The sequence below is a fragment of the Pristis pectinata genome, chromosome 4 (genome assembly GCF_009764475.1).
Source record: "Pristis pectinata isolate sPriPec2 chromosome 4, sPriPec2.1.pri, whole genome shotgun sequence".
NCBI classification, from domain to species: Eukaryota; Metazoa; Chordata; class Chondrichthyes; order Rhinopristiformes; family Pristidae; genus Pristis; species Pristis pectinata.
Window position 1 is genome coordinate 105832834 of NC_067408.1, and position 25047 is coordinate 105857880.

A 25047-nucleotide genomic window follows, 5' to 3' on the forward strand; every position below is an offset into this window, starting at 1 on the left:
AAATACACAAAAATCACTCGATATGTTCACTGCACCTCCACAGTACTGTAATAAACGCCATCAAAAAGATGCAAGACTGATAAGAAAGAACAATTACTAAAAGTGGAGAGAGGGAGGAAGCTAGAAGTGCCACTCACAGGAATGAACATATGAATGCAAGTCGGACTTTTGAATTTAGTAATATTATGGGAGCTCGATCATATATAGGAGGTGTCCATAAGTTGGGTATTTGTAACCCAGGGTCAGCCTGTATCAGGTCAGCCCTCAGCCTCTGTCATTCCAGTGAGAAATGGATTTTGGGTGAATTCTCAGTGGTAGGGAGATCAGAGGCGATGTTGCTCCTGATGGCAGCCAGTGCGAGAAAACCTTCAAGAAAAGAAATCCTTTGAACACTAGTTGTTGCTCCCTCTCTTCTCAGGATATGGCATGCACTCTGTAATTGCTACCTCTGCTCAATTGTTATCGCTATCACCCAGAATCAATGGGGTTTAACCTCAGTACCTACATCATCCTAATCTTGACACTTCAACATAACGTTTGCCGCGTTGTGGTAGGTGCTACCTTTTGAACGAGATGTTAAGCTGAGATTTTGCCTGTGTATTTTTTCAGCTGTCTGTTAAAGATACCGTGGGGTGTTCACAGGAAATCCACAGTTCTGCCTGATGCAATGTGCCCCTGGCCTATAGTCTGCCCTGAGCTAACATAGCCCAAAAATATGCAGGTTTACACAATCATCCATTTGTTGTTTTATGAGATCCTGCCATGTGCAAATTAGTGGTAAAATTTATCAACAACCATAATTACTTCAAAATAAATTCATTTGATGTGAAATTCTTTTGAGATAGCTTGTGAACATAGTGCCATTTACATGGAAGCTATTAATTTTTTCTGTTGGTGAAGAGAAATAGATTAGTTAAACCAATGCCAATAAATGGAAGCATTGTGTGAATTTATAACATATGCTATGAGCAGATTCCATAGACTTGTTATTGCAGGGGATTTATGAACCATATTAATTGCATCAGTTTAGGAAAATCGCAGACATCTGCTCTTGACGCATTCACGTATTTAGTGCTGTAGCTACATTTGATGGGATATGCGTGCATTTTCTGCCAAAGATTGGTTCTGGCTCACTCTGCATTTTGTTTGCCAGCTCTTTCTGTTGCCTCACTATATTTTCATGTAAGTTTCACCTTTAAGCCTCTTGCCAAAAATAAAGTAAGAATCTGTAGCACGTTTCAAACATCGCTAAATGTTTTACTGCTGACAAAGTACATTGTTATAAGGGATAGAAGCACAGTAGCCAAACTAAGCCTGTTATCACATTGCCATTTTATTTAAGTTAAAAGGCCTGGCCTGGCCTGCACTGAGATCAAAAGTGGTTCCTTTTTGTTTTGCTTCATGAAATATACTGCATGTTTATATTTCCTTATAGATTTGATGGGCTTCTATACCATCTCCTAGAGCAATCCCATTATTCCTGTTCCCTCATTTATTTTGCTGTTACACATTATTTGGCTGTGTGGGAGAAGACAGAGAGTGGTAGTGGATGATTGTTTCTCAGACTGGAGGCTTGTGACTAGTGGTGTGCCTCAGAGATCTGTGCTGGGGCCATTGTTGTTTGTTGTCTATATCAATGATCTAGATGATAATGTGGTAAATGGAATCGGCAAGTTTGCTGATGATACTAAGATTGGAAGCGTAGTGCACAGCGAGGAAGGCCTTCAAGGCTTGCAGAGGGATCTGAACCAACTGGAAGAATGGGCCAGAAAATGGCAGATGGAATTTAATGCAGACAAGTGTGAGGTGTTGCATTTTGGAAGGACAAATCAAGGTAGGACATAAACAGTAAATGGTAGGGCACTGAGGAGTGCAGAGGAACAAAGGGATCTGGGAGTTCAGATACATAATTTCCTGAAAGTGGCGTCGCAGGTAGACAGGGTTGTAAAGAAGGCATTTGACATCCTGGCATTCTTAAATCAAAGTATTGAGTATAGAAGTTGGGATGTTATGGTGAGGTTGTATAAGACATTGGTGAGGCCAAATTTGGAGTATTGTGTGCAGTTCTGGTCACCTACCTATAGGAAGGATACTTGTAAGATTGAAAGAGTGCAGAAGAGATTTACTAAAATGTTGCCGGGTCTTCAGGAGTTGAATTACAGGGAAAGACTGAACAGGTTAGGACTTTATTCCTTGGGGCGCAGAAGAATGAGGGAAGATTTGATGGAGGTTTACAAAATTATGAGGGGTATAGACAGAGTTAATGCGAGTAAGCTCTTTCCACCTAGATTAGGAGAGATAAGTATGAGAGGACATGGCTTTAGGGTGAAAGGGGAAATGTTTAGGGGGAACATTAGGGGGAACTTCTTCACTCAAAGAGTGGTGGGAGTATGGAACGGGCTGCCATCTGATGTAGTGAATGCGGGCTCACTCTTGAGTTTTAAGAATGAATTGGATAGATACATGGACGGGAGAGGTCTGGAGGGTTTATGGACTGGGTGCAGGTAAATGGGACTAGTGGAATACTGTTTCAGCACAGACTAGAAGGGCTGAATGGCCTGTTTTCTGTGCTGTAGTGTTCTATGGTTCTATTATCTCAGACATGCCCATCCCTATGATACCTCCACCAGCCACCTACACAAAGAGTAATTTACAGTAGGCTCTTAACTTACAACCAGCATATCTTTGGGATGCAAGGGGAAATCCATGCAATAACATGGAAAACGTGAAAACTCCACACAGACAGCACCAAAGGTCAGAATCAAAGCTGGGTTTCTGGAGCTTTATGATGGTTACACTACCTGAAACATCACTATATTGTCCTACAAGAGGGGATTTGACTTGCTTTATTTTCAGTTCCTGGATATAGAACATTGAACATGGAACAGTACAACACAGAACAGGTCCATTGGCCCACAATGTTGTGCCGACGTAGCTATTCCCTCCTACCTACAGAATAGCCATATCCCTCTATTTTCCTCTCATCCATGTGCCCATCCAAGCCCCTCTTAAAAGACCCCAATGAATTTGCCTCCACCACCCTATCAGGCAACGCATTCCAGGCATCCAACACTCTCTCAGTAAAAAATGTACCCCTCATGTCTGTTCTGAACCTAACCCCTCTCACCTTAAATGCATGCCCTCTGGTAATGGATATCTCTCCTCCGTCAATACAGTGTGGTCACAATGTGTACCATCTCTAAAATGTAATGCAGTTACCCACCAAGGCTACTTCGAGAGCACTTCAAAACCTGTAGTTATTGCAACCAAGAAAGACAAGGGCAGCAGTTGCAATAGGGCACTACTCTGCTCCACTTCAAGCCACTCATCATCCGGATAATACAGCTGCTGGAATAATAACAGAAAATGCCAATGTTTCAGAAAGGGTGGAGAGAGGTAAGGGAAGACCTGTGATGGGATAGAGACCAGGTGACCTTAGACATGGGTGTAAAGGTACACGTGGAGCAAATGTACATTGGAGAAATTCAATTCAAATCAGATACACCTCAAGAGGAGTGGGGAAAGAAAAATAACTGAACATTGACCATGTGAGGTACAAGACTGAGATGGCTGATTATTTGAACTTGAATGTTGAGTTGTATTGTGCCTCAGAAGATGATGAGGCACTATTCCTTGAAAATTACGTTGTGGTTTATTGAAGCAGTGCAAGAGGCAAAGACAGAAGCCAGCATGTAAGTGGGATGAAGTATTGATATGACAGACAACTGGAACCTCAGGGTTACTTTTGTGAAATGAACTGAGGTTTTCTGCAGAGCAGTCATCCAATGTGGGGTTGATTTCCCCAATGTAGAAAAGAGCCTATTGTGAGCACCAAATGGGAAGCAGTACAATTGCTGTCATACCTGCAAGGGTTGTTTGGGTTCCTGGACAATGCTTTTCTCTCTCCCTTTCTGGTATTTCAGATGTCATTCACCTTCTCAAACTTACACTTTCTCCAGACCTACTTTCACCACCGTCTTTCACCAAACACTTGTGTCATTCACTTTCTCTTGGTCTCCAAACATTCGTTTTGTTCTCTCCACCCCTCCCTCTCTCTGCAACTTAAAACTTATTTATAACTTTTCCCAGTTCTGATGAAACATCGTCAATCTGGCACATTATTTCTGTTCATCTCTCCATAGCTGCTGCCTGATCTGCTGCGTATTTTCAGCATGTTCTGTTTCTTTTGCAACCATATCACTGTTCCTTCATTGTTGTGGGGTTTAAGTAATAGAAACACAGTTCTAACTAGCACAGTCTTCTTAAATGGTCCCTCTTGATCAAGGATGACTTAGTTTCACCTCAGTTTTGTGGGTTCTGAGGTGACTAATGAGGCCAATGTAGGATCCACATACTCATCCACAGATAGGGCAGGCAGATGGGTAGTTTGTGAGCTGTTGCTTTTTCCATTGTCTACATAGAACCTCTGATACATTGCCTGGAGGTTCTCAATACCATTCTAAATAGTCCTTCCCACTTTGAGCAGTCATGGGCCAGAGATTGCTGGGAGTCAATGGAGATGTTGCACTTGTTCACGATAGTTTTGTGCACATCCTCAAATATTTTTCTCTGTGATCTCCCATGACAGAGATTGCAAAAATGTTCTTTTGGGAGTCTGGTATTGAACATGCAAACAATATGACCTGCCCGACATAGCCAACTGGGAGTGACTAGGGTCTCTTGCTGAGTATGTTGTCCTGGGATGGGATGCTGCCATGGTTTGCTTTCCCGTTCAGTAAATTTGGAGGATTTTGCAGTAATTAGAGTATTTTTCCAGTGTCTTGAGATGCCTGCTGTTGGTAGTCCAGATCTTGGAAGCATATAGGAAGGAAGGGATCACTGCTGCCCAGTAAACTATGAGCTTTGTACCAAGTCTGGAGGTTCTGATTTTCAAATCCCCTTTTCCTTAACCATCCATAGGTGTGCTGATGTATTGAAGGTTGTAGTTAATTTCATCATTAAAACCTGCCTTGTCTGAGCAGTTGCTCCTTAGATATGGGAAGTGGTCCATATTTTCTAGGGTGTTGCTATGAACCGTTATTGTTGGAGACCAGTGTAATGCAGTGAGGTCAGGTTGGTAGAGTTCTTTGTCCTGTAGCGTTGAGTGTAATGCCCATCCCTTTTGCATGCTTCAGTGAACAAGTCAATAGTATTTTGGAGCTCGGCTTCTGAGCACGTGCAAACACAATGTCATCTGCATATTGCAGCTAAACTACTGAAGTTTGGTGACCTTGGTTCTGGAGCATCATGACTATAGGTTGAATGGTGTATAGGACCACTTTCACCAGAAGAACTGCAGTGGCTCGGGAAGGCAACTCAATACCACTTCTGAGGCAATAAATGCTGCCCCCATCCTATAAATAAATATAAGAAGTCCTAGGCTCTTAGAGACATATTTGAAATTCTGACTCCCTTGAAATGCTGTGCAACAGGAGACCTGCCAACAACTTTCCCATCAGTAGAACTCAACCTTGTGCCAATAAACAAAACAAAGGTATGTGATGTTTCATGGTCCACTACTCCTTCCTGGAATGAACATATAACTGCTCACTTGACTTCCTTCATAATGGGAGGGAGAATGGGGTTGGGTGGCTCAGCTCCAGGTCACCAGATGGCAATTCCTACCATAGGTATTGTTGAAATGAGTAATTCCCAATCCTGCCTGTATCCTCCCACCTTTATCCTCTATAAACAATTTGGATGTGAATGTACAAGGCATGGTTAGTAAATTTACAGATGATACTAAAATAGGTGGTGTTGTAGATAGTGTAGAAGGTTATGAAAAATTACAGGGAGACCTTGATCAGTTAGGTACGTGGGCTGAGGATTGGCAAATGGCTTTCAATTCAGATAAATGTGAAGTATTGCATTTTGAGAGATCAAACCAGGGTAGGACTTATACAGTGAATGGTAGGGCCCTGGAGAATGTTTATGGAACAGAGGGACCTAGGAGTGCAAGTTCATAGTTGACTGAAAGCAGTGTCACAGGTGGATAGGGTGGTGAAGAAGACGTTTGGGATGCTGGACTTCATCAGTCAGGGCATTGAGTATAGGAGTTGGGAAGTTTCAGTTATACGAGATGTTGCTGATGCCGCACTTAGAGTATTGTGTCCAGTTTGGGTTACCCTGTTATGGGAAAGATGATATTAAACTAGATAGAATGCAGAAAAGACTTACCAGGATGTTGTTTGGACTTGGGGGCCTGAGTTACAAGGAGACATTGCATAGACAAGGAATGTATTCCCTGGAATGTAGGAGATTGAAGGGGTGACCTGATAGAGGTATACAAGATCATGAGGGGCATAGACAGGGTGAAAGGACATAGTCTTTTTTCCGCGGGGAGGGGATGCTAAAAACAAGAGGGAATAGGTTTAAGATCAGAGGCGAGAGATTTAAAAGAGACATCAGGGGCAGCTTCTTCACACAAAGAGTGCTGCGTATTTGGAATGAATTGCCAGAAATAGTGGTTCAGGTGGGCACATTTAAAGGCCATCTGGATAAGTACATGGTTAGGAGAGGTTTAGAGGGCTATGGGCAGATGGGACTAGCTCACTGGACAACACAGTCAGCATGGATGAGTTGGGCCAAAGGGCCTGTTTCCATGCTGTATGACTATGACTCTTTTCATGCCACTGAGCCTTGTTAGGGCAAGTCACAGGACATACTATTATCAGGCCCTTCCTTTGCATGGTACAGTGGTGTACTAGGGTTTTCAGGCCTGAATTCAACCGGCTCTTTGGTTAACTGAAGGAGAGCTTCAGATACATTCACTGGATCCAACTCAGAAAGGAAACTTGTCTGTGGGGTAGAAACGACAAATGCATTTCTGTTTGCATGGATATTTAATTTTAAATTTCATTTTAAACTGCACAACACCCAACAGTGGCAAGAATGTGGAATTTCAGAATCAGGTTTATTATCACTGACATACGTTGTGAAACTTGTTGTTTTGTGAAAGCAATTACTATGTTACAAAAAAAATTGGTACAAAAGAGGAATAATGAGGTAGTGTTCATGGACTGTTCAGAAATCTGATGGCAGAAGGGAAGAAGCTGTTCCTAAAATGTTGCATGTGGGTCTTCAGGCTCCTGTACCTCCTCCCTGATGGTAGTAATGAGAAGAAGGCATGTCCTGGATGGTGAAGGTCCCGAGTGATGGATGCCACCTTCTTGAGGCACTGCCTCGTGAAGATATCCTTGATGGTGGAGAGAGTTGTGCCTGTGATGGATCTGGCTGAGTCTACAACCGTCTGCAGCCTCTTTCGATCCTGCACATTGGAGCCTCCATACCAGGCGGTGATGTAACCAGTCAGAATGCTCTTCGCTGTACACCTGTAGAAATTTGCAAGAGTCTTTGGTGACGTACCAAACAAGGAGAGGTTCAGGCTTAGAGCATTAGATTGAGGTAAGAAAAAAGAAAGGAATACAAGAATGCATTAATGTGTTTGGATAATGCAGGGGAGGAAAGGTTTGTCTGGAGTACAAACAAGATGGACTAGCAAAGTTATTTACTTCCACCCTGTAAATCCTTTGTTACGGTGCATGGGACTTAACAGCCATGTGTGTTTGAGAATTTTAAACTTCCACCATCTCAAAACAACTTCTTGTTCAGCAGCAGTGAGAACCTTCAACAATCCCTGAACAGTTTGGTTGTGAAAGAAATCTGACTGCAAGACATGGAATTTGTAAGAACTACACCCCTCATATCAATCCTGTCAAAACTTTTATCCACTGTTGCAGCCAAGCATTCCTTCAGTCTATACATGCACTTACTCTCTTCCATCCCAATACACATGCTTAAATCCATCTGCCATTCCTCAGTCCATCTGCTCAAGTGATTGTTTGATCAGTGTCAATCTGTTCCCAGTCTTACACACAGTCGGTGGGACTTCCAGCCCATTCTAACTGTGCCAGAATGCTTTTATTTGTCAGCGAGATTGTGTGGTGATTATATCATAAAGATTAAAGCAACAAGTCAAGTTTTTGAGAGAGGCTTCTCCTCAGATGTTGGCTGATATACATTTGGGAAACCAATGGCAAACTCCCTTCTTGGCTGCCCCTCTTGGTTTACAAGATGGTCCATGGTCTGGTTTATGTGGCAACAAACAAACTGCTGGAGGAACTTAGTGGGTCAGGCAGCATTTGTGGAGGGAAAGGGATATTCAACATTTTGGGTCGAGACCCTGCATCAGGACTGAGAGTGTAAAGGGGAGATAGCCAGTATAAAGAGGTGAAGGGGAGGAGTGAGGCAGGAGCTGGCAAGTGATAGGTGGATCCAGGTGAGGAGGGGTTGACGGGCAGATGGAGCCAGGTGAGAAAGGGATGGGTGGAGATAATGACAGAGGCTCGGAGGTGATAGTGAAATCAAAGGGCTGCAGATTATGGAGTCTGATAAGGAAGGTGGTGAATGGAACCAGACAAAGGAGAGATGCTGGGTAAAAGGGGAACAGTGAAGGGGGAGGGGCAGGGAGGGGAAGAAGGCAAGGAGATGGGGGTCTGAGTGGGTGTAGTGTGTGGGTGATAGGCAGATGGAACTAGGAGAGGGAGGGGAAAGAAACTGGGAAATACGAGGCTGAGGGGGACACAATATTGGAAAGAAGGGGCTGTATGATAGGATCTGGGTGGATCAGGAGGAGAGAGAAAGGAACAGAGGCTGCCCATATTTTCTATGGGAACTCATAAGAATGCAAAAAATAGAAGCAGGGGTGGGTATTCAGCCCCATCTATCTTCTCCACTATTCAATAAGAACATGGCTGATCTGTCAGTCAGTATCACTTTCCTACATTAAACCCATTTTCCTCAATCTCATTAATAACCAAAAATCTATCAGTCTCTATCCTGAGTTACATCAGTGGCTGCACACTCACTGCCTTTAAGGGCAGAGAATTCCAAAGACTCACTATGTGGGAAGAAATTTCTTATCTCTGGCCAGAATGACTGACTTCTCATTTTGAGAAGGTGATCTCTGGTTCTAGACACTCCAGCCAGGGGAAACATTAGCTTCGTATCTCATCTTTCAAGCCCTTAAGAATTTTGGTATGCTTGAAAGAGATCAGTTCTCATTCTTCTGAACTTGAGAGTATAGGTCTCTCAGAAAGTCAAAAGATTTCAACCGGTGTATCTTTTCCATAGTTACCTTCCAGGTGATCTGGTCCTAGGTATTAAATTGGTCATTAATTTCTCCAGTTCTAGTTTTGTTTTTATTTATACTTTTTTTTGGGAGCTATTCATTGACTTTGAACCTGTAGTCCCCTTCATGTCCCAGACATTTTCTGTGTCTTCCAGAAAATATTTGCTTAATTTTCTCTGCTATATACACCTATAATTTACCTAACTTGTTACAAGTGCTGCACTCTTTAGGGTACTGAACCTTCAATTTTGTCTTTTTACCATTTCCCTTTCTCTGACTCCATTTGGAGCAGTCTGCTTATGTTTATATGCCCTGTCCCTTCCTCACACTCTGGTTATCATTCCCAATTTTGCTACCATGCACAATCTCTCCTGTTTGTCACCAGCACACAGATTGCAATATCCTATACTTGTTGGACAAATGCAATGGAAGATGTCCTCAGGAATTCTCCTCCAATGCTTACACTTTTTAACCTCCACAGATGCTGCTTGACCCACTGAGTTCTTCCAGTATTTTTTTTTGTTGCAAATTCCAGCATCTGCAGCCTCTTGTCTTTGTATCCTCTAATGCTAACTTCTTAATCCCTCAGTCATTCCCTTTTGAGTGACCATATCGGCAGTACTTTCTATAAAGTCTGTGACTTACTCGTGAAAAAGTGTCCAGGTAACTTTCTCCTTTCCTAATGTATCAAAGTGTCTGAATTTCAGACTCCAGCTCATCAGTTTGGAGCAGAAGTTTCCCCAAGAAGCAGACACTTACTGCAGGTAAAGTCATGGATCACAATGGTCATAAAATCTGTAACTACAACACATCACTTGACCTACCATCTCCATCTGAGAATATTTACTTAATTTAATCAATTTATTTAATCTTGTCACAGTCACTCTTACCACACTGAAGTTCCTTACCAATCGAAGTCTATGCTCAGTGGACACAGTACTCCCACAACAATGCTAAAAACATGCTGTGTTTTTGGCTGGTCCCACAGATTTATACTCTCAGATGATAATATGAGTAAGCTGACTTCAATTAATCAGTTCTAGCTGGTTAACCAATTACTGGAGAGACTCTCAGCTATGATAGATTTGAGGTTGCTGATACTTTCATGGGATCAGTGATGAAGTGTTTGTTGAGTAGACACAGTATTCCTACAACTGGGCAAATGTTGGTGGGTCACTGTCATTGAGATAGTCCCACAGGAGTATCACTGATTTAAATTGAAGGTAGTGTTGAGGCTTTCATAGATTTGGAAGGTCAGGTTTGTGCAAATGTATTCAATTTCTCGGACCGTTTGCAGATCTCAGCACAGCTGATGTGCCATGCCACGCACAGTCGGGGTTTATAAAAACACTTCTTGTGAAAAAGTAAGCAGTATTAGAACAGTACAGAAATTAATTCAACAATCCAAACAGATTACTGAGCAAACCATTCTGCTGCATAATAAAGTATCTAAACCAAGTTCCATTAACATTTATTTGCCAGATGAAAACATGATGATTTATGTGATGACTTGTCTTCATTCAATAGTTAAACTTGTTTGTCAGAGATATCACTAATTTTGAACTGAATTCAAGAACAAATATTTCATGGCTGAACACTTTGGTATTGACACTGTGTAAGCAGATGACTGCAGTCTTGATTTTGGCACCATAAGCTTTCTACACTGTCGCTTCATTTACTCTCATGTCAGCAAAAATGTTAGGAACCTTAGGAATGCGATGAATTTTTCAAGAACTTGTTCACTTGGAGAGATGATAAAGCAGAAAGGCCTGGCAAAACCTTGGATTCTCCTTTTCTCTCTCACACAACTTGCGTCCAAGAGTATCTGATGAAGAGAATATTCTGATTAACATTAAGTACAAGATGTAGAGGAGGAAAAAGGCTACATTTATGTTCATTATGACAGGGTGGCAAGAATAAAGCCAATAACCACTGTCCCATATTGAATTAAAAAAATAAAGGACTTACTTTTTTTTAAACAAAAACAACTGATAATGAGACATCTAAAGTCAGTAAGAAATCACCCAGCCTCTGCTTGATACCGTACCCAAACAGAGTGTTTGCCCATGGCTAAGAAAAGGCATTTTCATTTCCAAGCTAGAGGTTTGAGATTCAGATTCTACTCCAGAAATTTGAGCACATAATCTAGGCTGGCATTCCAGTGCAGTACTGAGGCAGAGCTATAATATCCGTGCTGATGTTTTTCAGAAGAGATGTTAGAAGGCGTATGGAGTGTTGGCCTTCAGTAGTCGGGGTATTGAGTTCAAGAGCCACGAGGTGATGTTACAGCTCTATAGAACTCTGGTCAGACCACACTTGGAGTATTGTGTTCAGTTCTGGTCGCCTCATTATAAGAAGGATGTGGAAGCTTTAGAGAGGGTGCAGAGGAGATTTACCAGGATGTTGCCTGGATTGGAGAGCATATCTTATGAGGATAGTTTGAGGGAGCTCCGGCTTTTCTCTTTGGAGAGAAAGAGGATGAGAGGTGACTTGATAGAGGTGCACAAGATGATAAGAGGCATAGATCAAGTGGACAGTCAGAGACTTTTTCCCAGTGCCACAATGGCTAACACAAGGGGATATAGTTTTAAGGTGATTGGAGGAAGGTATAAGGGGGATGTCAGAGTTAAGTTTTTTTTACACAGAGAGTGGTGGGTGCGTGGAACGCACTGCCGTCAGAGGTTGTGGGGGCAGATACATTAGGGACAGTTAAGAGACTCTTAGATAGACACATGAATGATAGAGAAATGGAGGATTATGTGGGAGGGAAGGGATAGGTCTTAGAGCAGGATAAAATGTTGGCACAACATTGTGGGCAGAAGGGCCTGTACTGTGCTGTAGTGTTCTATGTTCTATGTTCTAACATGATTCCTCAGTCAGTCCTTTCAGTAGGTACTCAACTTCCTGTGACTCTCTTTGTGAAGAAGAGCAGAAGTGGTGATCTTCCTGTCCTGGGCAATATTTATTTCCCAAGCAACGTCATTAAGACGTATTACTTGGTCACAATTCCATTGGTGTGTGGGAGTTTCTACAGTACAACTTCTCTCTGTATTTTTTCTCATTTATTCTCTAAGATATTGGAAGAAAATTAGATTATTTAAATAAAAGATTAAATAAGTAAAAGAAATAAAAGAACATTTCTCTGTGCTAAAAGAGGCAGCTTCTGGACAAAGGTTTGCACTAAAACTACGTATCGACAACACATAAAGTAAAAGGAGAAAATGAAGACCACTTGTCGGAACTGGGAAATCAAGTCAGTTTTAAATTGCAGAGAGGATGGGGAGGATTGGATAGAACAAAGGGAATATCTCTGAAGGGCTGACATCAGGTTTGCTTTGTCTGTTTGTATCAGGACTGACCAGTTGCTATGTAGGCTTATTCATCTGTAACAAAAAGCAAACGGGTGGAGGAACTCAGCAGGTCAAGCAGCATCTGGCATGGACTGGTTGGACTGGTTGGGCCGAAGGGCCTGTATCCGGACTGTATTGCTCAATGACTCCATCTGTGGAGGGAAATGGACAGGCAACATTTCAGATCCAGCTGAAGGGTCTCATCCCAAAACATTGACTGTCCAATTCCCTCCACAGTTTCTGCTTGACCCGCTGAGTTCCTCCAGGTGTTTGTTACTTGTTCCAGATTCCAGCACCTGCAGTCTCTTGTGTCTCCATTATTCATCTGTAAAATATTTGTATTTCTCTCTCCACAGAAAATGCCTGACCTGCTGGTTACGTCCAGTGTTCTCCTCTTGTATAAAAACAGAAAATGCTGGAAACATTCAGCAGGTCAGTCAGCATCTGTGAAAAGAGAAACAGAATTAGCATTTGTTGAAGATCATTTCATTCTCCATTTGGTTTTGGGTGTAAGGTGTGATCTGCGTAACACATTTAAACATTTCACTTTTTGTCTCTCCAGCTGCCTTCATGGTTCCATTATCATTGGGATATTCCCTTTGTCTATGCATGCTCTAAACCTTAAAATTAACTAACTGTCCCAGTTCTGTTAAAGGGGCTTCCACCCAAAATATTAACTCGATTTCTCTTTCCACAGACGTTGACTTGCTTCCTGAATGTTTCTGTTCTGTTTATGTAATCTGCCAGTACTTGCTCTGTGAAAATCAAAAAAAACTACAGATGCTGGAAATCTTCAACATGGAGAAAGCAAACGCAAATTGGATGATCGCTTCGTGGAACACTTGTGTTTGTTCTTCAAGGGTGACCCTGAGCTTCCTGCTGCCTGCCACTTTAATTCCTCATCCCACTCCTGTTCTAATCTATCGGTCTGTGACCTCCTGTGCCGTCACGGTAAGGCCCAACGCAAGCTTGAGGGACAGCACCTCATTTTCCGCCTGGCACATTGCAGCCTTCTGGACTCAGTGTTGAATTCCACAACTTCAGGTAACTTGATTTTTCAGTCTGTATCAGTCATCCATCTGTAGTATTAGTTCAGGCTTTTTTTCCCTCCTTTTTCCCTTCCTTTTTTTCTCTCTCGGGAGTGGAGCACAGGCCCACCCTAACCTGCTGGGCTTGTCCTCCCGCTCTGCATCGCGGAACTCCCTGATAGTTTTGTTCAGATTCTTTCATCCATGTCCTCACTCTCCAACTGCTCCCATTCACTCATTGACGAGATAACCTTGTTTACAGTTTATCCCCATGGTCACCCTGGTTATATCCTATCAGAGACGTACCTTCCTCCACCCTCCTGCAGCTTTCTTTGTCTCCTTTTCAGTCCTGACGAAGGTTCTCCGATCTGAAACATTGACTCTGCTTCTCTTCCCACCGATGCAGCCTGACCTGCTGAGCATTTCCAGTGTTTTCTGTTTTTGTTTTAGTACTTGCTCTGTTCTCCCTTTTGTCCCAAGCCACACTCACATATTTCTTTCTGTTTGCAGTCCAACATTTCAACTTCGGTAGTATCAATAGGAGACGCTGCCTCAAGAAGGCAACATCCGTCATCGAAGATCTCTGCCATCCGGGCCATGCCATCTTCTCACTGCTACCACGGGGCAGGATATAAGATATAAGATTTCTTTATTAGTCACATGTATATCGAAACACACAACGAAATACATCTTTTTGTGTAGTGTTCTGGGGGCAGCCTGCGAGTATCGCCACACTTCCGGCGCCAACATAGCATGCCCACAACTTCCTAACCCGTACATCTTTGGAATGTGGGAGGAAACCTGAGCACCCGGAGGAAACTCATGCAGACACATGGGGAGAATGTACAAACTCCTTACAGACGGTGGCCAGATTTGAACCCGGGTCGCTGGCGCTGTAGAGCGTTACGCTAACCGCTACACTACCGTACTGTACCAGAGGGACAGAATCCTGAAGATCCACACCAGTAGGTTCTAGTACAGCTACTTTGCTTCAACCATTCGGTTCTTGAACTAACCGGCACAACCCTAATCACTACAGTATAGCAACACTATGACCACTTTGATCACTTTGCACTAAAATGCAGTTTGGTGTCTTTTGTTCTAATTGTGTTCTTTCCTGTAAAAAATTGTGCATAATTTATGTTTAATTTATGTTTTTCTTGTGAATGCTGCTGCAAGTAAGTTTTTCATTGCACCTGTGCAGACGTGTACTTGTGCATATGACAATAAAACCAACCTTTTTTTGACTTTGGATAGCTCTGCAGCTTTGCATGTCTGGATGCACTTTTGGGAATTAACTGTCCAATACAGTAGCTATCCTTCTGAGTGGACTCCCAGATTCCATAGATAATCTGACCTCTGATGAGCAATCCCTTAAATCTGCAAAACAGTTATCTGCTGACAATATTAGCACCATAAAGAAACTATCAAAGGATTCTCCTTGCTCCTGGTTATGAGTAAGGAACTGGTAATGGGAAACTGTTTCATTTCTGGGCATAATATGCTTTGCATTGATCTAATGCATTCTCCAGGGTATCCCTTGATATGAGACAATTTTCTCCCCTTGTGACCATAAAGTACAATAATATCTTAATTTTCCTCTGTCTGGTTTATCTGTCATAGGTGGCTTAATATACAGTGTAAAATGTTCTCTATACTGTCTCCATTCTTTGGAGAAACTACTTACTTGGAAATCTGGTGACTTGGGTATTCTTATTTGTTCCATTGTTAACTATCTCCATGGTCTATTCTGATGGAGTCCAAATTTCATAGTTTCAGCAACCAGTGCTTCTGACAGCATGTCTCTGGTTCATGTCCAAGATACTGGAGGATACTTAACTTACACAAAGGGACTAACAGAGAGTTGGGGCCATTTGTCTCTGTCTAGGGAAATTCTTGCAAGTTCTGCACCAAAACAATGTATCAAAAACACACAGAACAACTGGTCACATGCTTCAATTCTTAAAATATTAAACTCTCAATATTACATCAGCCATATATGTTATACAACCTTCTAATGTTTAAACAGTAACTGCATTTTAAGAGGTACTAAATTATTAACCACTAAGGCAGGTCCTGAGGTTTTAATAATGCAACATTCATGATCTTTTAAACTTTTCCTTTCTATCATATTCTATCCCCTCTCTTGAGATTTTCCTCCTTTCCTTCACTTTATTTCTCTTTGTGCATTTGATCTGATATTGAATTCACCCACTAATTTATATTTCCTTTTCAGCCCTTGAGCTGTTAACGTCACAGTATTTCTAAATGACAAGTTAAGACAAAACAGTTGTTTGGCCTGCTGAGATGTTTTCAGCTTGCAGTTTGAACAACTTGTCATGAAAAATATGTAAACTGATTTGTAAATGAAGAGTCCTACAGAAATCTCCATTGAATTCCCATTAGGCAAATTATGGTCCTATTATGTAAATACTGCAGTCTGCAAAGAGTAAGTCTAATTAAAACTTTTGATTCAGTTATACATTTGATGTAAGATTCCTTCACTCATTTTATCTCATTGCAATGCATGGAATTAAAAGCTATCATTTAATGCCCTAGTTATTAATTATGTATTATGCGATGACATGAAGTTGACTAAAGTCATAGATCAGGCAAAGCAATGAAAGTCATACAAATCCCAAAAAGGCAGGATGAATGTTTATTTGATAACTTATATTGCTGTTTACCAAAGCTCTCCCAAGTCTTCAGGTGGATTTACCATCACTGCAGCTCATAAAGTGACCCTGTCCAATTCATTCTGAAGATTGTTCCTTCCAAATGGAACACCAGTGAAAATCAGTACGAGTTAGTAACACTGAGAATGGTGCATTTGACATCACGACAACTTGGCCCAATTTCTTTATGTAGTTCTTGATATATTGACTGGGTTGCTATTAATGATAACCAGAGTAGAAGATTACAGCCCAATTAGAAGATGAGACCTGAATTTTGAAAAAAATGGTATAGGTTGCATAGACTAATCATGTATTATTTTGAATATAGTGGATTATTCAATTGAAAAGTTTAGTTTGATTATGGGTTTGAAAGAGTGGCTTTTTTCTCTGATGGTGAAATCCAGAACAAGGGGACGTAATGTTGGAGCTAGACAGTTCAGGGTGTTATCATTTCTTCCTACAAAGTGATGTGGAAATCCGGAATATTCTTTCTGAAAAAGCTGTGTTCCAAAGTCAATAGAAAATTCCAAAATTGAGATTGAGGGATGTTTGTTGGGAAAGGGTACTGAAGATTATGGAACCATGGCAGGTAAATTGGGTCAAGGTAAGGATCAGTCATGGTCTAATTGACTGTTGGAATGGGTTCAAAGAGCTGAATGCCCTCCTCCTGTTTCTCCACTCTTAAATCAAGAAGGAAATTTTGGACAGATGGGCCTAATTAAAAAGCATTCAGGAGCCTAAGAAATGTGAAATGAAGCAATTCTACCTGTGGTTCATTTCCACCTGAAACTCAGGGGTAGATAGTTGAACAAGCTTAGTTAAATCTTGATTATAATGTACATTGTATTATATAATAATCAGATAGTAATAACACGTATAATGTGTAGAGCAATATATTTGGTTAACATGTCACCTGGTAGCATGAAATCACTTTGCTAACAATTGAATGTCAACAGGTGTAGCAGTAGTTTCCTGAATAGAAGTTGTCCTGCAATAAAACTTAACCCTTTGAACATGTTCTTGGTCAACTGTCCTAATAGATGTCTCCTAGGCATGTGGTTGGTGTCCAGGAGCAGCATCTGTGTTTGTAATGTTTAGTTGGGGATATTTTCCACTCATTCAGAGCTGTATGTCAGACAAGCAAGTGGACAACTTGGAGATGACAGAACAATCAGGGGAAGAGGTTGTTGGACAGGGCTGGGTGTTGCCTGTTTTTGACTTATAATGCTGAGGGACAGCATAGAGGTGAAAAATAGTATTGGTCAAGAATAGAGAAACAGGGATAATAATGTTAGTCTGGGAAGAGATGGAATTGCTTGTCATTCGTGTGCTTTATTTAGATAGAGGAGAGTGAAATCAGAAGAGTTTGTGCCATCCAGCAGAGAGGTACTAGAGGAAGTTTGTGGGGTCAGCTGTGTCAAAAGCTGCAGTTAGGGAGAGAAGGATGAGGTGGGATGGACACAGTCACAAAGGATGCCATTGGTGACCTTGATAAAAGCTCTGTCAGGACTGTGACAGAGCTGCAGGGAACTCCCAGCTGTCAGTTTGAGGCTACTCTCATCTTGGACTTAGACCATAAGACATAGGAGCAGAATTAGGCCATTTGGCCCACTGAGTCTGCTCCGCCATTCGATCATGGCTGATTTATTTTTCCCTCTTAACCCCATTCTCCTGCCTTCTCCCTGTAACCTTGGATGCCCTTACTAATCAAGAACCTATCAACCTCCGTTTAAGTATACCCAATGACTTGGTCTCCACAGATGTCTGTGGCAATGGAATTTCACAGATTCATCAGCACATGGTTAAAGAAATTCCTCCTCATCTCTGTTCTAAAGGAATGTCCTTCTATTCTGAGGCTGTGCCCTCTCCCACTACTGGAAACATCCCCTCCATGTCCACTCTATCCAGACCTTTCAATATTCAGTACATTTCAATGAGATTCCCCCTCATCCTTCTAAGCTCCAGGGAGTACAGGCCGAGGGCCATCAAACATGCATTAACCCTTTCATTCCCAGGATCATTCTTGTAAACCTCCTCTGGACCCTTTCCAACGTCAGCACATCCTTCCTTAGATATGGGGCCCAAAACTGCTCACAGTACTCGAAATGTGGTCTGACCAATGCCTTATAAAGCCTCAGCATTACATCCTAGCTTTTATATTCGAGTCCTCTTTGAATGAATGCTAACATTGCATTTGCCTTCCTTATTACTGACTCAACCTGCAAGTTAACCTTCAGGGAATCCTGCACTAGGACTTCCAAGCCCCTTTGCACCTCCAATTTCTGAATTAACTCCCCATTTAGAAAATACTCTACGCCTTTATTCCTTCTACCAAAGTGTATGACCATACACTTCCCTACGCTGTATTCCATCTGCCACTTCCTTGTCCATTGTCCCAACCTGTCCAAGTCCTTCTGCAGACTCCCTGCTTCCTCAACACTACCTGCCCCTCCACCTGTCTTTGTATCATCCACAAACTTGGGTACAAAGCCATCAATTCCGTCATCCAGATCATTAACATATAAACATGAAAAGTAGCAGACCCAACATGGACCCCTGAGGGAACACCATTAGTCACCGGCAGCCAACCAGAAAATGCCCCTTTTTATTCCCAATCTTCTATCCATGCTAGTACCTTTCCTGTGATACCACGGGCTCCTATCTTGTTTAGCAGCCTCATGTGTGGCACCTTATCAAAGGTTTTCTGAAAATCCAAGTAAACAACGTCCACTGACTCTCTTTTGTCTATCTTGCCTGTTTACTCCTCAAAGAATTCCAACAGAGTTGTCAGGCAAAATTTCCCCTTAAGGAAACTATGCTGACTTTGGCCAATTTTATCATGTGCTCTATGTATCCCGAAACCTCATCACCATTAAGGACTCTAACATCTTACCAACCACTGAAGTCAGGCTAACTGGCTTGTAATTTCCTGTCTTTTGCCTCCCTCCCTTCTTAAAGAGTGGAGTGACATTTGCAATTTATCGGTCCTCCAGAACCATTCCTGACTCTAGTGATTCTTGAAAGATCACTACTAATGCCTCCACACATCTCTTCAGCTACCTCTTTCAGAACCCTGGGTGTAGTCCATCTGGTCTAGGTGACTTATCTGCCTTCAGACCTTTCAGCTTCTCAAGCACCTTCACATTAGTAATAGCAACTATTGTTACAGACTCAGTGAATGTCCCTTTTAGATAGAGTGTGTGTGTGTGTGTGTGTGTGTGTGTGTGTGTGTGTGTGTGTGTGTGTGTGTGTGCTGTGTGTGTTGTGTGTGTTGTGTGTGTGTGGGGCGTGCTTATGTCAATAGAAGATAAAGGACATAATGATGTTGTTGAAGAAGTCAGAAGAAGAGAGAGAGAAGGGAGAGAGACACCAGCCTGCTAGTTTTCTCTATCAATGGATGAGAAACAATAACTGTGTCTGCCACTGAAATTCCATGTATGGAAGTTGGAAGTAATCCGGTGGAGTTCACTTTGTTGCTGACCTGTAGAGGGAAACAGGTATTTGTGTGTGGACGACCATAATCCGGATGCTTTTCAGGGTGAGGAAGTCACTACCGAGTAAACACTGAAGTGTCGTTTTGGGTTCCATCGTGGAACATTTGGATTTCGTATCTACTCTCCCTATGTTTCTCTACGTCTACGTCTTATCTTCAGACAATGGTGGTTGTTGAAGAAGCCCTTGTTCATGTTTCACCTTATGGCTTGCGGAACTGAACTTTAAGAACCATTCCTGAACTTGGAGTTTGGGGGCTTTGTCACACACACACGAAGAGTTTAGTTTTTGGGGTTAACGTTCAAGGTTTAACATTTTTGAATTCTAACATACTAACATTTTTACTTTTATTTTACGTATGGTCATAAGTAGTAATTAATAAAATAGTTTTTAACACTGAATCATGCTCAGTGTGTTTCTTTTGTTGCTGGTTCATGACAAAATTGGGGGCTCGTCCGGGATCCAACCCAAAGATTAACGAGTGTCGTCTGGGATATCATTCCCCAGATTGACGAGATTCGTTCGGGATTCAATCCAAAGATTTTTTGAGGGAGGTCTGATAAATTCTTTTTAATTGGCTTGTGTGTGTGGAAACCAGCAGCAATGGATATTAAGGCATTTTTGGAGTCACCCAACCCTAAAGAGATTGGAGGTGGCGAAAAAAGGATGATCTTGATAAAGATTGCTACAAGGCTAAACCTTACAGAAGTAAAGCAGTCTATGAGAAAGGCAGATATTCAGAGACTGATAGCTGGCCATTATGTGGAAAAGAAGGTGTTTGAGAAGGAAGTGTTTAAAACAGTTTTCTGGCAGTGAAATAGCAATTTCTGAGGCACAGGTGCAGCTGGCAAAGATAGAGGTTGAACGAGAGCAAACCCAGTTGAAGATAGAGGCTGAATGAGAGCAAACGCAATTGAAGATAGAGGCTGAACGAGAACAAACGAAATTAGAGGCTGAACGAGAGCTAACTCGGATGAAGATAGAGGCTGAACGAGAGCAAAAGAAATTAGAGGCTGAACGAGAGCAAACGAAATTAGAAGCTGATCTAGCAATGAAGCAGATGGAATTGAACAGGATGGAGCTGGATAGCGAGGGGAAGGAGAAACAGAGGCAGCATGAGTTACAAATGAAGCGTAAGAGTTTGGAATCTGATTCTGATGATGGTTTTTTCAGCCAGCAGGGAGGTTCGATTAGTCCCTCCTTTTTGAGGAAGATCAGGTTGATCAGTATTTCCAACATTTTGAAAAGGTTGCTGTGAGCTCAAACTGGCCAAAGGAAGGATGGGCTCTTACGGTACAGAGTGCGATTAAAGGTAAAGCTCAAAAAGCTTATTCTGCTTTGTCTGTTGAGGATGCAGCTGATTATACCAAGGTGAAACAAGCTGTATTAAAGGCCTATGAATTGGTACCTGAAGCTTATAGACAAAAATTTAGAGACTTGAGGAAATCTGCAGATCAGACTTATATGGAATTTGCCAATGGAAAGAGAATATGTTTTGAACGATGGTACATGGCTAAAAATATAGATGGGGATTTTGATAAATTGAAAGAATTGATATTAGTGGAAGACTTTAAAAGATGTGTTCCAGCTGAATTAACAACATATTTAAATGAAAAGGGAGTGGAAACTTTAGAAGAAACTGCTAGGTTGGCAGATGATTATGCTTTTAACCCATAAATCCAAATGGGGACAACCTAAAACCTTTCAAAGGAGTTATAAGGACAATCCAGGTAAACTGGAGATTAAATTGGGAGGTAATCAAAAAGGGAAGGATGAAAAGAAGCCAGGGCTGGAGAAACCTGTTGAGCGTACTTGTTATTACTGTAAGAAACCTGGCCATGTGATATCTATTTGTGCCCTTTGAAGAAAAGGAAGGAGGCTGTGCCTTAATGCTTGCTTTCAGGCAATTAAAAATCAAAAAGGTTTAGGAGATGCTGTTAAAGATCAGTCCTTGCAAGAGGTTAAAAGCTGAAAAGTTGGAGGAGGTGAGAAAGGAATTCCGTTCTTATGTATCAGAGGGCTTGTTTCACTGACTGATGGGTCACCCCAGGTGCCAGTGAAAATTCTTAGAGATACTGGGCTTCCCAATCTCTCTTGCTTGTCAGTGTTTTAAATTTTGGTGAAGAAACTGACACTGGTGATGTAAATCTAGTTCGAGGGGTTACAGGTGACACCATGTGTGTCCCTTTGCACACGGTGATTTTAAAGTCAAAGTTCGTAGAAGGACCAGTCGAAATAGGGATAAGACCTAGGTTACAGTGGAAGGAGTTTCTTTGTTATTGGGAAATGACCTTGCAGATGGAGAAATTGTTCCTGTGGTACGGTTAACAACCAAACAAGGATTGATGAGTCTGAGAATGATCCAGATGTTTACCCATCATGTGCGGGTGACTCGAGCTAGAGCTAAAGAATTAGCCAAGGTCGACAGTCCATGTGCAGCCTGAAGTTGTTCCTTGTGATAGTCCTAAACAGGAAGAAAATTATGATGCCTTATCTGAGACTTTTCTGTCTTCACTGGAGGATCAACATCCTTATAGTGAGCCTGAATTTAAAGATTTGTCTTTGTCGAGGAAGGATTTTATGGTGGAACAGACAAAGGACCCTGAGTTGACAGAATTGAAAGAAAAAGCACTCTCATGTGAGGAGATTGAAAAAGTGCCAACTGGATACTATGTCAAAAATGGAGTGTTAATGAGGAAATGGAGACCTCCTCATGTTCCTGTTACTGAGGAATGGGAAGTTATTCATCAGGTTGTTGTTCCAAAAGTTTATAGGAATGAGATTTTAAATTTGGCTCATAGTATGCCTTTGGGTGGTCATTTTGGTGTGAATAAAACTGTAGGGAAGATCTTGAAACAATGCTATTGGCCTGGTTTGAGAAAAGATGTGGTGATGTTTTGTGAACCTGTTACACATGTCAGATTGTAGGTAAACCAAATCAAAGACCCCCTGACCCCTGTGGCTCCGTTGAAGCCAATTCCTGCTTTTGGTGAACCCTTTTCGAAGGTGACTGTGCACTGTGTTGGCCCATTACCAGAGTCTGAGCCTGGAAATCAGTATTTGTTAACCATCATGTGTGCAAATTCTATATTTCCAGAAGAAATACCCTTAAAAATATTAAGGCCAAGACGGTGTTCAAAGGCTCTTTTAAAATTTTTTTACCTTGTTTTGTTTGCCAAAAGAATCCAATCTGATCAAGGTAGTAATTTTATGTCAAATTTTTTTCAACAACTAGTCTATGAGCTGGGAGCAAAGCAGATTGTATCATCTGCGTATCACCCAGAATCTCAGGGAGCTCTGGAGAGATTTCATTCTACTCCTCAAAAATATGCTGAAGACTTATTGCTTTGAAAACACAAAGGATTGGGACGAAGGCGCGTTCATTTACTTTTGTTTGCCATTAGAGATTCAATCCAGGAGTCATTAGGATTTTAGTCCATTTGAGCTTTGTATGTGGACATTGGGTGAGAGGATCTTTGGAATTGTTAAGCGAACAATGGGTTAATGAGGAAGTGCATTTGAGTCTGTTGGACTATGTCCAAAAATTTAAAACTCGGTTGTAGAGAGTCTGCCAGCTAGCGAGAGAGAATTTGAAAACCAGCCAGATAAGAATGAAGACATATTTTTGATAGACGTGCTCGGCCTAGGACATTTGCAGTGGGCAAAAGGTGTTGGTATTTTTCCCTAGCCAAAATAATCCCTTGCAAGCTCGTTTTTTCTGGACCCTATGTTATTGAATCTCGAGTGACTGATTTAACATATATAATCAAAAACACCAGATAGACGCAAGAAAACACAACTCTGTCATGTAAACATGCTAAAACCTTATTATGAGAGGGATTCAGTTGTGGCCTTGGTGGGTGATGTGAAGGTTGTTTCTAGAATGCCTGATGTTGATGTTGATGAAGGCCAATTTAGACCAAATATTGTTCCATCGAAACTAAAAAAACCAAAAATATCCTGGAGAACCTTGAAACAAAGTTGGACCATTTACAAGTTTCACAAAAACAACAGATGAGAGAATTAATTTTAAAATTTAAAAATCTGTTCCCAGATGTTCCAAAACAGAACATCGATAATTACCATGATGTTGATGTTGGGGATGCAAAACCAATCAAACAACACCCGTATCGAATGAATGTGGAAAAAAGTAAACTTGTTGATCAGGAGATCAAATACATGTTGGAAAATGATATTATTAGACATTCTACTTCAAACTGGAGTTCGCCCTGTGTTATTGTACCTAAACCTGATGGAACTGTTAGATTTTGCACAGATTACAGGAAAGTGAATGCTGTAACAAAGTCAGATGCTTACCCTATTCCTAGGGTGGATGATTGCATAGATAGAGCGGGAAAGGCAAAATTTCTTACAAAGATTGACCTATTGAAAGGGTACTGGTGTGTTCCATTAACAGATAGAGGAAGGGAGATTTCTGCCTTTGTAACCCCTTCTGGATTGTATGAATACAATGTTTTGCCATTTGGAATGAAAAGTGCTCCGGCAACATTTCAAAGAATGATTAATTCAGTGATTCATGGGTTAAAACATATAGATGCCTACATTGATGACTTAGTGACTGGGAATGATACATGGGAGGATCGCATATCTGTGTTAGAAAGGTTGTTTGAAAGACTTTCTGAGGCTAACCTTACAGTTAACTTGGCTAAAAGTGAATTTGGCCATGCCACTGTGACGTATCTTGGTTATGTTGTAGGTCAAGGCAAGCAAGCTCCTGTTCAGGCAAAAGTTCAAGCAATATCTGAGTTCCCTATTCCCACAGGTATGAGGACTGTTAGAAGATTTTTGGGAATGGTTGGATATTATCGAAAATTTTGTAAAAATTTTGCTGATATTGCTCTTCCCCTAACTAATCTTCTGAAGAAGGGAGTAAAGTTTGTTTGGACAGATTCTTGTCAAGAAGCATTTGAGAAGCTGAAAGCCATTTTATGCTACCATCCTGTGCTCAAATCACCTGACTTTGAAAAGCCATTTTCATCAGCAGTAGATGCCAGTGATGAAGCTGCAGGAGCTGTGTTGTTGCAGAAGGGTGACCTTGATGATATTGACCATCCTGTAGCTTACTTTTCAAAGAAATTTAATGAGCATCAAAAGAATTATTCCACCATAGAGAAAGAATTACTGTCGCTTGTTTTAGCCTTGCAACATTTCAGTGTATATGTTTGCACCGCTCAGAAACCATTGACTGTATATACAGATCATAACCCATTGGTGTTTCTGAGCCGAGTCAAAAACAAGAACAGAAGGCTGTTAAACTGGAGTTTAATTTTGCAAGAGTTTGATCTCATGATAACTCACATTAAAGGCAAAGATAATGTGATTGCTGATTGTCTTTCCCGATGTCAAATGGG